This window comes from Cryptotermes secundus, unplaced genomic scaffold (assembly GCF_002891405.2).
Source record: "Cryptotermes secundus unplaced genomic scaffold, Csec_1.0 scaffold645, whole genome shotgun sequence".
Lineage (NCBI taxonomy): Eukaryota > Metazoa > Arthropoda > Insecta > Blattodea > Kalotermitidae > Cryptotermes > Cryptotermes secundus.
The window spans coordinates 402,722-414,256 of record NW_019723910.1 but is presented as its reverse complement, the minus strand read 5'-3'; positions in this window follow the sequence as shown (position 1 = coordinate 414,256).

The window sequence follows — 11,535 nt, the reverse complement described above, 5'->3', positions numbered from 1 at the left end:
TTCAAGAATTTTCCAGCATTTTATGGAACTTGAAGGTTCATTACCGTGTTCACAAGAACCCTCCACTGGTCCCTATCCCGAGCCAGATCAATCCAATCCATCCCATCCCATTCTATCTCTCTAAGATCCATTTTAATATTGTCCACCCACCTATTCATTGGTCTTCCCAGTGGTCTCGTTCCTTCTGGCGTTCCCACCAATATCCTATATGCATTCCTCTTCTCCCCTTTTGTGCTACATGCCTGCCCACCTCATCCTCCTTGACTTGATTATTGTAATTATACTTGGAGAAGGATGCAAGTTATGAAGCTCCTCATTAACGGACACTATATATTAATAAGGGACACGCGGCAGCGCAGTTGGTTGATGCACTATGCTACAAGCCGGAAAGTCGCGGGTTCGAGTCCCGATGAGGTGGAATGTTTTCAGTTTACCTAATTCTTCCAGCCGCACTATGGCCTTAGGTTCGACTCAGTCTCTAACAGAAATGAGTACCAGGAACCTTCCTGGGGGGTAAAGGGCGGCCGGCGCGTAAGGCTGACAACCTCACCGCCATCTGTGATCCGATTGTCTAGAGAAAATGTGGGAGACTCGACGTCTTACAACCACCTGGGCCTTCGCCGGCCTGTTACAGGGATAGCTTTACCTTTTTACCTTTTATACATTAGCCAACAAGCATTTCTGGATGTTTCTGCAGCATAGCTCGTTAAATATTTCTTGAAGTTAGAAAATTTATTACACAAAAGCTGTAACGGAAAGTTAAACGCAAATTTTGACATATTTTTCAATCCATCTTAGGATTTTTGGGTTAATTAAATAGGAACAATTACGCTTTGCGTACACACAAGCAAGTATTAGCCAAGTCTCGTATTCCTGATTATAATTACATGAAGCTTCATACTACCGGAATTCTAACTGTACATGTATACATGTTTAATTAAAATGTAATTTTATATAACATAAATACTTTTTGAGCTTATGTGAATAAATGAGCTCAATACAATATATATTTGAGCATGGGTGTTAGCACGTCACGTGTATTCATTTCTCTGTTCGAGAAAACCGAGATTAACGGCCGTGAGGATCCGTTTCGCTGACCACGTGACACCCTCTATCGGCAAAAGTTGGCACTAACTTCGCCCGACAAGCGGGTATAGTTCGCTTGCGGACTGCAGGCCACGGAGTTTTTTTTTTTTTTGTGTATTCACTTCTGACGACTGCATCTCTGAAGCTTACGACATGTGGGTCTACTTGTATGTAATCTTGCTGCAGTTACGGGTCATGCTACCATACAAATATAAATCGCGATGTTCTAAAATGGTAATACTATGCAGTTTATGATAACGAAGATACAATCTTGACAATTTAAACTATGCAGGCACAATTTATTATATTTCAAACAATACCGAAGCATCAGTTCATTCCACTCTCACAACTTTAATTAGTTTCATGTTTAATCACCTGACAACTGTGTTTGTGCAGTTGAAGGCACAAGGGATTTTGCACCGCTCCTAAGATTAGGATCAGATAACCTGTGACCTCTATATTGTATATCCTTTACGGGTAGACATTAAAATGGGCTGATCCCACATCAAAGGAGGTCTAGATAATGACTGAAGTATTCATGATTTCAGAATTAATTCTGAATACGGTCAGACCAGACAGACGGTGTAATTCATGGGAGTAGTAAAAGTGTGTGCAAAGGGCTTTCAACTTTGGATAACATTTTCTAAACACTCAGATGAAAAGTTACAGTAACACGATTAGCTATTAAGACATAGATAAGGCTGCGCCATAGCTCAAGCGGTTAGTCGCTGGCTTCCCACCGCGGCAGACCGGGTTCGATCCCGGGTCTGGTCAAGTGGGATTTGTGGTGGACAAAGTGGCGCTGGGGGGGTTCTTCGAGTACTTCGGTTTTCCCTGTCAATCTTCATTCCACCAAATTCTCAATCATCATAATCACCCGGGGCAGGCTACAATAGGCCAATCAGTGGCTGCCGTGCCAAATGGACCCAGTTTGACTCCACCCCCCACTAAGCGAATTAAAAAAAATACATAGATGCTTTAAACGCAATTCATAACCTCACACTTACAACTCATATATATGTAGTATATATTTTTATGGTTATGAATTATGTTTATACAGTTGATAGAAGTGAAACACTAACGAATGATCGAAACCGGTGCATATGAAGCAATGGTCTATGGCTTTGTTTGCAGTTGCAAGCTGTACTTCGCTATAGTGAAAATGCAGCTATCAAAACCTGTTTAAAAATACAACATTTTTCATTTCCAGTGATTCAAGTGTTTGAGTTAGATACTGTTATTTGTTTGTAACAAATCTCATTCAACTGCGATTAACTTTCTTTCCTCTCGTTGCATACCGCACGGAAATTTCTGGCAACGAATTATTTCTTAAGTCTTGATATTGCATCGCGTAACTTATAACTGTAATATAACAATGCCCCGGTCACGGCAGCCGAACGGTCTAAATGCGCGTCCACATTATTCGTGCTCGTGTGACTCGCTATGCTCGCGAGTAATGTGGACGATATGACAAGTTACGAGACAAGCAAATACAAGGATTCATATTTAAAAACTATGGCCAATAAATTAAAATACGACTACAGCCTATACACACTACGAGTAAATATACGAATCCTCACGCGCCGAAGCCTGGCGAGTAACTGAAGTAGTGTGGACGAAGATTTACGAGCACAAGTAAAAGCCAGACGAGTCTCCCGACGAGCACAAGCCTGGTGAGCACGAGCACGAGTACGAGTAATGTGGATGCGCCTTAAGGCATGTACGGTACTGTCTTCTCTCATTCAGAAGTCGGGTCCATGGGTTAGAATCCCACACAAGGCATGGATGTTTGTTATGTGTATGTGTTTATTCTGTGCTTGTACTGTCCTGTGTTTAGATAGAGGCCTTGCGACGAGCTGATCACTCGTCCAAGGAGTCCTACAGTCTGTAAAATAATCAAAACGAATAAAACAACCTCGACACCGTAGGGTATAACAGGAACGGTTTAAGTAAATGTAATATAGCAATGCAGGTACTTATAAAGCCCCTCTCGATTTTAATATCACATAAAACAGCTTTCATTATATTATAAATATACATATTTAAATTCATCCATCATTCATTCATCTGTGGCTCTACAGCCTTTTTTTGGACATTGGCCACTTTTTCAGTTTCTTAATTTTTACACAGAAGGTATAACTCCCTGGACGGGCGATCAGCACGTCGCAAGGCCGCTACCTGCACACAGGACAGCAAAAACACAGAATAAACGTAGACATCCATGTCTTGAGTGGAATTCGAACCCACGATCACAGCGTTCAGGCAAGCGAAGACAATTTATGCTTAGATCGTGAGGCCACTGTAATCGGCACACATATTTAGATGTACTAATCATATTTTGTTCTGGTAATTATTGTTACCAGGCCTGCAACACAATGTGAGACAGTCTTCGAAAACCCATAGGCCTGCAACACAATGTGAGACAGTCTTCGAAAACCCATAGGCCTGCAACACAATGTGAGACAGTCTTCGAGAACCCATAGGCCTGCAACACAATGTGAGACAGCCTTCGAAAACCCACTGCTGTTTTATCGCTATTTGAATCACCAACAAGAAGACAATTTAACAGACTATGAATATATTTTAAAAAGCAGTTATGTACTATTTCGCGTCAGCAGACCTTTGAGCGTCTGTTGCTTCACACACCAAAATGGTAGAATTAATGTTTGAATTTTATGATTTTACTTTATCTTGACACTTCATGTACTGCAAATGGAATCAGTAGTTAGGAAAGCAACCTTAAGTTTAAGCACGTGAATACTACGTGCTATAAACTCGCTCTACAGCTGTAACAACGCTATAGACACGTGATCTGACAGTAGCCAGGAGAAAATATGATTTTAGTTTTTTCATGCAAGATCGCGCAGTACTTTCCTACTGGAGGCAGAAGATTGTCTTCAGGCAACCCACAGCAGTCCGTGTAGGCGTAGTAAGGTTCACTCTCAGAGGCCAAGGATGGACTGATCTTGGTGTATTGCACCAAAGATCTGGATTGCCGCTGTTGGTCCATGTTCCTGGTCCATGCGCTGGCCGGGAGGCTGTGGAGAGAGCTGGGTACATGCGCTCCACGGCGCGACGCGGAACGGACTGGGGTTCTGCAGCGTGACAGAACTGGGGCTGCTTGCTGGGGGATGGGAGAAACATGCTTCCGCCTACCGCAGAGCGGTTCCAGCAGGATGGACTGCATTTTGCGCTTGCGAAGTGAATCTCTGTATACATGCAGTCACAGCTTCCAGACGAACTTACGGAAAGTCCGAGTTCCAGAGGAGTACGGTATTAGTGTGGCATAATTTCGCGGTGGAATGTATTTCATCCTACTAGCAAGATACGTTGACAGCGCTCGTAAAAAGTCGTATGTTTTCATTTATCGCGCCATATTTGTGAATTTGTGTTTGCTATGGAAATAAACGCCGATCACAGTGGCCTCACGGTCTGAGGCATGAACTGTGTTCTCCAGCTCGAACACGGGGATCGTGGGTTCGAATCCCAGTCAAGGAATGGATGTCTATGTGCATTTATTCCGTGTTTGTGTTGTCTGTGTAAATAGCCGCCTTGCGACGGCCTGATCCTCCTTGTAAAGTCCTGCCGACTGTCTAAGATTAAGAAACTGAAGTGAAACGAAGCGTTTCGCGAATGCTCTATGGTCCAAATGGGAGCAACAAGAATAAAGATAGACAGACAGATATACGGATAGATAGATAGATAGATAGAAATAAACAAGGGACAACACTTTAGGATGAAAATTCTGTTTATAAAGGATTAATGCAAATATTCTGCATGCTTTGCTGGGCGGAGACATAACCCAAAGCAGCAATTAAGAAGCAAGCAATGGATAGAGAATTACTCGAAACCATCCAGATTATTATATGCAGATTTTTAAGTATTAGCTTAATTTCTTTAGTTTTTCTTGAAAAGATGCTGTACAAACATGAGATTTACTTACTGATCTTTAAATTGCTACGAGGGCCAGTCAGTAAGTAGGTCACAAATGGAAGTAAAACATCTGTAATGGATGTAATAGGGTTTCTGTGTGTGTCACTATGTAGCAACATAGTCCAGCGTCATGATAGTAGAGGTAGCAGACGGGCATGCCCATGTTCAGAGGCTGGTTTCAGTAGTCAAAATGACGACCATGCTCGAAGAGTGTACTACAGAAAATCTGCGTTTTGCTGTACGCTTTTTTGTGAGGAAGAAACTCAATGCAAAGGTTATTCATAAAGAAATATTTCCTGTTTATGGTGGAAAGTGTTTGTAACGTAAAGCGGTTAGAACTTGGTCAAGAAATTCTGTCAAGGACGTTCGAAAGTCGTAGATGATGTTCGACTAGGTGCGGAAATAGCTGGGACAACAGTCAAAATACTTCTGTGCCGCGGGTTTTGACGCATTGGTAAAGCGATGGGACAAGTGTATCAATGTTGGTGGAGGATATGTCAAGAAATAAATGTTTCTTCTAGGTTATAATATCGCACGTTTTACGTTTTATATCCATTTGGGACCTATTTAACTGGACTGCCCCTCGTATTATCACGTTTGGCTTTAAATCGCGTCAAAATTCTTTGGGCAAGGCATCAGTTGATCAGTGGCAAGTTACCTCTCAAACGAAAGCCTTTCTCACCTTCATCCGCACCCTAAATTGCAAGTCTAATAAACACCGTGGTTTATACAGTGCTGAGAAGTACCGGAAAAATGTTCAATAAAATGCTCGGAAGATGGAGGCGGCACGTTCCTCCGAAACGTCGGTAAACTTCTGCCAAACTTCAAGATATCACACCACAGGAGACACGAATTTCCAATTGCTAAAATATTTACATTTTTGAAGTACAACATACGCATAAACTTTCCAGTATTATCATTGTTACATTACAGAAGGATTTTCGTATGCGAGGATAAAAAGAGGAAAAGAATGAGAGAGAAATTAGAGTAGGAGAGACGGAAAACAAGGAAGAAGACTTATAACCTTCAGTAACAACGGCACAAAACTTAGAACGGAACCTTGCAACAAGCGAATCAATGTTACTTTCCGGAAGAGCAAACAGTGAAAACCCACGCAGCCACGAAATAAAGATGACAAGGGTTCAGATACTAACTAATTATAACAATAAGAACTAAAGAGAAGATGTTATGCCGCGCTGAAGACGTTTGTGATAAATAATCTACAGTGCAATAATTGTAAAGTGAACTTAAACATTCGGCCTGTCACTACCATTACCGCCAACATTATATTACGAGATTTCTCACGTCAGTTTATGTTTCTTTTCCAAAAATCCTAGGCATCTCCTTCCCTTTGTTTTACATGTCTCATTCAGGGTAAGTTTTTCATGAATTCTTTCCAAATATTCTACAGTTTCGTTGTGATGGTAAAATAATACAAAACTGCAACTTACAGAAATGGTGTGGGATTTTGTGAATGGGATTCATCTAGCCGAGGATGAGATGCAGTGACAGGATTTTGTGAAAACGGTAATGTACCTTCTAGTTTCGCCATATGAGGGAAATTTCGTGTTCATCTTAGCAGCTTTGGGATTTTCACGAATGACCATGCTCCACAGTATTAGTAAAGGAGATTCTTTGCAATGTTAAATTTGACGGCGGTGAGTATGAAGATTATTATGTCCTGGTATGTGATGTCTTGTGGTCTGACATAATTTTTCCGACGTTTCGAGGGAAATAACTGTCTCCATCTTCACATTTTCACGTTCCACAAGACAGTACCCCTAATACTACAGCTTCATTGACACAGAAACTTTGTTTAAAGAAAAAGTTCTTGTATTTAAGTAGCTGTGATATAAACTGTAAAGAATTCAATATCTATATTCAAACTGAAACTCATGTCTGTTTCGGAGTCTTACGCATGGCACCAGAAGGTACCAGTGGGTGTCATGTACAAGGAACATCGTAACATCCCCAGTCGCCGCGGTATGGCCGTCTCCTCACCTTGCTTTAGATCAATAAATGACCGCTAGTGTACTATCACCGTGGGGCATACCAGAGAATGCATTTGTTTCCCTAAGGACCTAGGGCTTTACATATGGAGAAAGAAATATTTCAGATCAAACACAGTTTTCCCCCAGAACTACATGAATAGTTATCCTCTTTCTCATTGTCACGATCTGAACGTGCAGGGCGTGTAAAAGGTAAAGTTGTCCCTGTGCCATGAAGGCGTATGGGGGAGTGGATATATAGATCCATATTTTCTTGTCCTCGGCACTAGCTGAATGTGAGTGTTCAGCTTCACGCCCTTGCCACTTTACCCCCGGGGAAAGAGACCCTGGTATCCATTGAATAGGAGGTTGGACAATTTGGAGAAGAGAAAATTCTTGACCCTACCAGGACTCGAAATCCGACCCCTCAGTCGTCCAGCCCGTAACCAGTTGCTGTACTGACTACGCTACTCCGGCTCCTATATTTGGGATGTTGTCGGTTCAAATATCTGCCACGAATTTCCTCGGTCCCTCCATGCAAATGCCGGGATAGTGCCTCGATGCGATCATGACTGCTTCCTTCCCAACCTTTTTCACATCCAGCAGAGGTTTGCGGCCCTTTGTTTTAAACGTTTCTTTCCTCAAGTTCATTACAATTATTCTCTTGCTCTTGAAGAGTTAAAATTACATACTTTATGTACTAGGAGACATCGCCTTGATGCTCTCTTTCTTATTCAAGTTTATTTTGGCTCTAAATTCTGCCCTTCTGCCCTGGAAATTGTTGGTCTCCGAGTTCCTGCTCGGTATATCAGAGATTTTGCATTGTTCAATGTTTGCTCCATATTTAAAAATTGTCCCTCTGCTAGATGCGCAGCAGCTGCTAATGTTGTCTGCAGGGATGTTGACGTATTCGGAGCCAGGAATGTTCAACCCAAACAAATTTTAAATATAATATAACTGTTAGTATTTTTATTAAATATTTCTGTTTCAGTCCATATCAGCTATTTGTTTGTTTGCTTATAATTTTACTTTTATTCATTATTATTTCTTCTCAGTACTTACTTGTAATTTGTATGGTAATTTAATAAGTTTTTCTAGAATGTAATTCATTTTTCTGCACTGTGCTGTGTCTGAAATTGNATTATTATTATTATTATTATTATTATTATTATTATTATTATTATTATTATTAGTTCCTCAATTATCCTCACGAGGCTAAGTGGACCCCGTTCCAGACCCACTACTTCTCAGAAAGTCTGGTAGTGCCGGGAATCGAACTCGGGACATCTGGATCTGTGGCCAGTAACTCTGACCATTAGACCGGGGATTCCATATAAAAGATAATTCAGACAATTCTAATCAACTCTAAAACTGGGTTTGCAAAATGTAGCCAAATGGTACATGTCACTAAAATTAGTTGATTGTCTCTAGAATGGAGCCATACAGCTACTCAGTGGGCCTTGACTGGAGCAAACGTGCAACTTAGCAATCCAAATGAGGCAGATGACGTCTTCATGGAACTGTTGAAATTCAGTGCCGTCTACATTAGAGATGAAGCCAATGTTGCTGCTACAAGTTTAAATGCCGATATTTATTGTATAATATATTTTCGAAATGTATCGTTTGGAATTTTATATAGATACAAATCTATTACAATACTTTAACATTAGTAAACAACATGCGTTAGTCTCAACAAGAAGGGGGCTTGGAAATATGGCCATCCTTGCCTGAGGAGAGTTGATTTTCGAGAATACGATAATATATTAATAATATTTATTTATGGTAACTTCAGTTTCAATTTGAAATAAAAATCTAAACTGTACCAACAGGTAAATAACCAAGAAATGTCGGCTCATAACATTGAATCACGAATAGACTATGCTGCCATCTTTTCAAGTAGGACTCTTACTACGTTCAGCGATTGTAGCGCAATCGGTAAAATAGCTAACTGCATTTTAACAGCCATATCCCCCGCCATTCCACTCCTAAGCGTTCAACCAGCGAACAATTCTGAAGCCTCGAATTGCAGTGGACAGTAAATGGATGAAATCAATATGGACTGGAATGCGAAGACGTTAGTTTCTGGAAGATGGAGCACGAGATTCCTTCGAAGCGATAGTTTTTATCTGCCGAACTTCATGGCGTCACACTTTAATATATATTGTGAAACGCAAGCCCCACTTGTGTACAAGTATATAAACCGATTTCAACATTCTCTCTCTTATTCTCTTGCATTTTTCCCGAAGGTCCCTATTTATACTACATATTTTATTTTTAAAATTATTATCATTATATATACAATTTTTTTTTTTTAATTTTATGTTCAAATTTTCAGTCATCGTCGTGTGTATACAATTTTTCTTTTCCATATTAGGCTATGCTGCATATTTGACTCACAACATTTCGTCATACAAATAGCAAGTTGAGTCTGGATTCATGCTTCTGATGCAGTATCCAGGACGGGGCTCCCTAAGACGGGACTTCCCTGATCCCTCTACTCGTAACTTGCCTCATCCGCGTACTATCGAAGTGGCCGCGAATGGATTAGTCGGAAGCGTCCACATGTAGCCGCTAGCAACGTAACACTATGCAACCGATAATGGACTTCATCTATTCATTTCCGAAGTCTCCATCAGGTTCGTTCGCTTCTCCATTTGGGGCTGGGGGTCATTCATATTAGTGGTGACTAGTTCGTGGTTAAGTTTTTTAGCTTTTTGTAGTCATGCCTAAAGTGAAAATAAGTAAAAAAACTAAATTACAGCTGTTTCGGCGTGAGTTTGAAGTAGAGATGATAATTACGGATAACAAAATTCTTTATTGCCGAGCGTGTGAAAAAACAGTTGGTTGGAAAACCGCTTTCAAGCGCTTCAGCATTTGAACACTTGTATACACAAACGTAATATTAAAAGTCAATTAACGAAAAGTACTCCTGTTCAAAAAATGATTAGTAAATTTTCTGATAACAGTTTTTCACATTTCTCCTTTGACTTGTGCGAAACCGTTTTAGCGACATATTTGCGTACATAAATGCATATATACAAGGGCTTATTAGAACATAAAAATCCGGTTCCTATTAATAGTCACCTGAAATTTTATCGACTTTCTGGACATCGAATTTCTGAGCTGTTTATTTTTTAAATATTCTAGATTTTATTTCCGTCCCATATAGTAAATGATAATCACGTTTCGCATCCAAATAATAGAGCCATAATTTATTATAATATATTGCCACGTGTTTAGTCACTAGACAATTGTCTGGACATGTAACTGGACTCCTAAACCTTGTAACTGTAAGGAATTCTAATGTTCTCGCTAATTCACACATTCGAATACGCACTACAATAGTAGCTAAATCTTCTGTGTATTTACCAGTCTCTGCCTGGCAACGGATCCTAACAATGTTCCTTCTTCCGTGTTTACGTCGTTCCCATTCGTCTACCATCTCACAACTAGTCCTCAACTGACTAATTCTTACTGACTGCTAAATTGCTGCCGGTCCTCTCCAGCAGAGCAATTCTTGGTTCCGAACCACGCTGGACTCACAATCATTTTCAGCCCTCATGTCGCAATGTAACGACTTCATGTTCAGTGCTATAGGAAGCAGAGAGGGCGAATTAATACAATTATTTTCAATTCGATGTATATAATAATTCAATTCAATTCAATTCAATGCTTTATTTATTTACGTGCCGAGCTCAACAGCGGAGGCCAATTACAGAGTCAGCACGGAAAATATAAAATAACAAACAACAGACAATAATAAAAATCAAGACAATACACACATAGATAATAACAGGTCAAAAACGTTAAGTATTTGGAAAATTAAAAACAATTAACACCAAAAACTAATTGCATACTTAGCTCAAAAGCCAGTGACAAGTTAAAAAGACAGTGCAAATAGTAAAAAACAACCAAAAGTACAAAAATTATCAAACTAAACAATTCAAACTTAAACTAGATTTACTAAAAATGTCTACAAGTTCGCAAACAAAATTTGCAGCAACAACACATCTAGCTGTGGGACAGCGACTGAAAGAACAGCTAAATGTAGAAAAATTTCGAATGTTCCGAGAAGGAACCCGCAAACCGACCGCATCAAGGACAGAGGAGCAATATGTTGTGCCTCTAAAAACATTTATTAAAAACAAAGCATCAATATGACGCCGTCTGACATCCAAGGTTTGCAGATTTAGTTTATCCAAAATACTAAAATAATGATAATCTATATCTTTAAAAAATCTATTATGACAGAGAGCTGCAAATTTTCTTTGTATACGCTCAAGTTTGCTGGAGTCAGTATTCGTTATCGAATTCCAAACAACAGAAGCGTACTCCAGTTTGGATCTGATTAAAGCAGTATACAGCATCAAAAGACTGTCTAAGGTAGAGAAGGAAAACGTAATGGTGCGAATTAATCCTAGTAATTTCATAGTTTGTGAAAATAAAATATCTACATGTTGATGAAAGTGAAGCTTTGAATCGATAAGTACTCCAAGATCCTTAATACTATCAGTTCGCAAAATAAAAA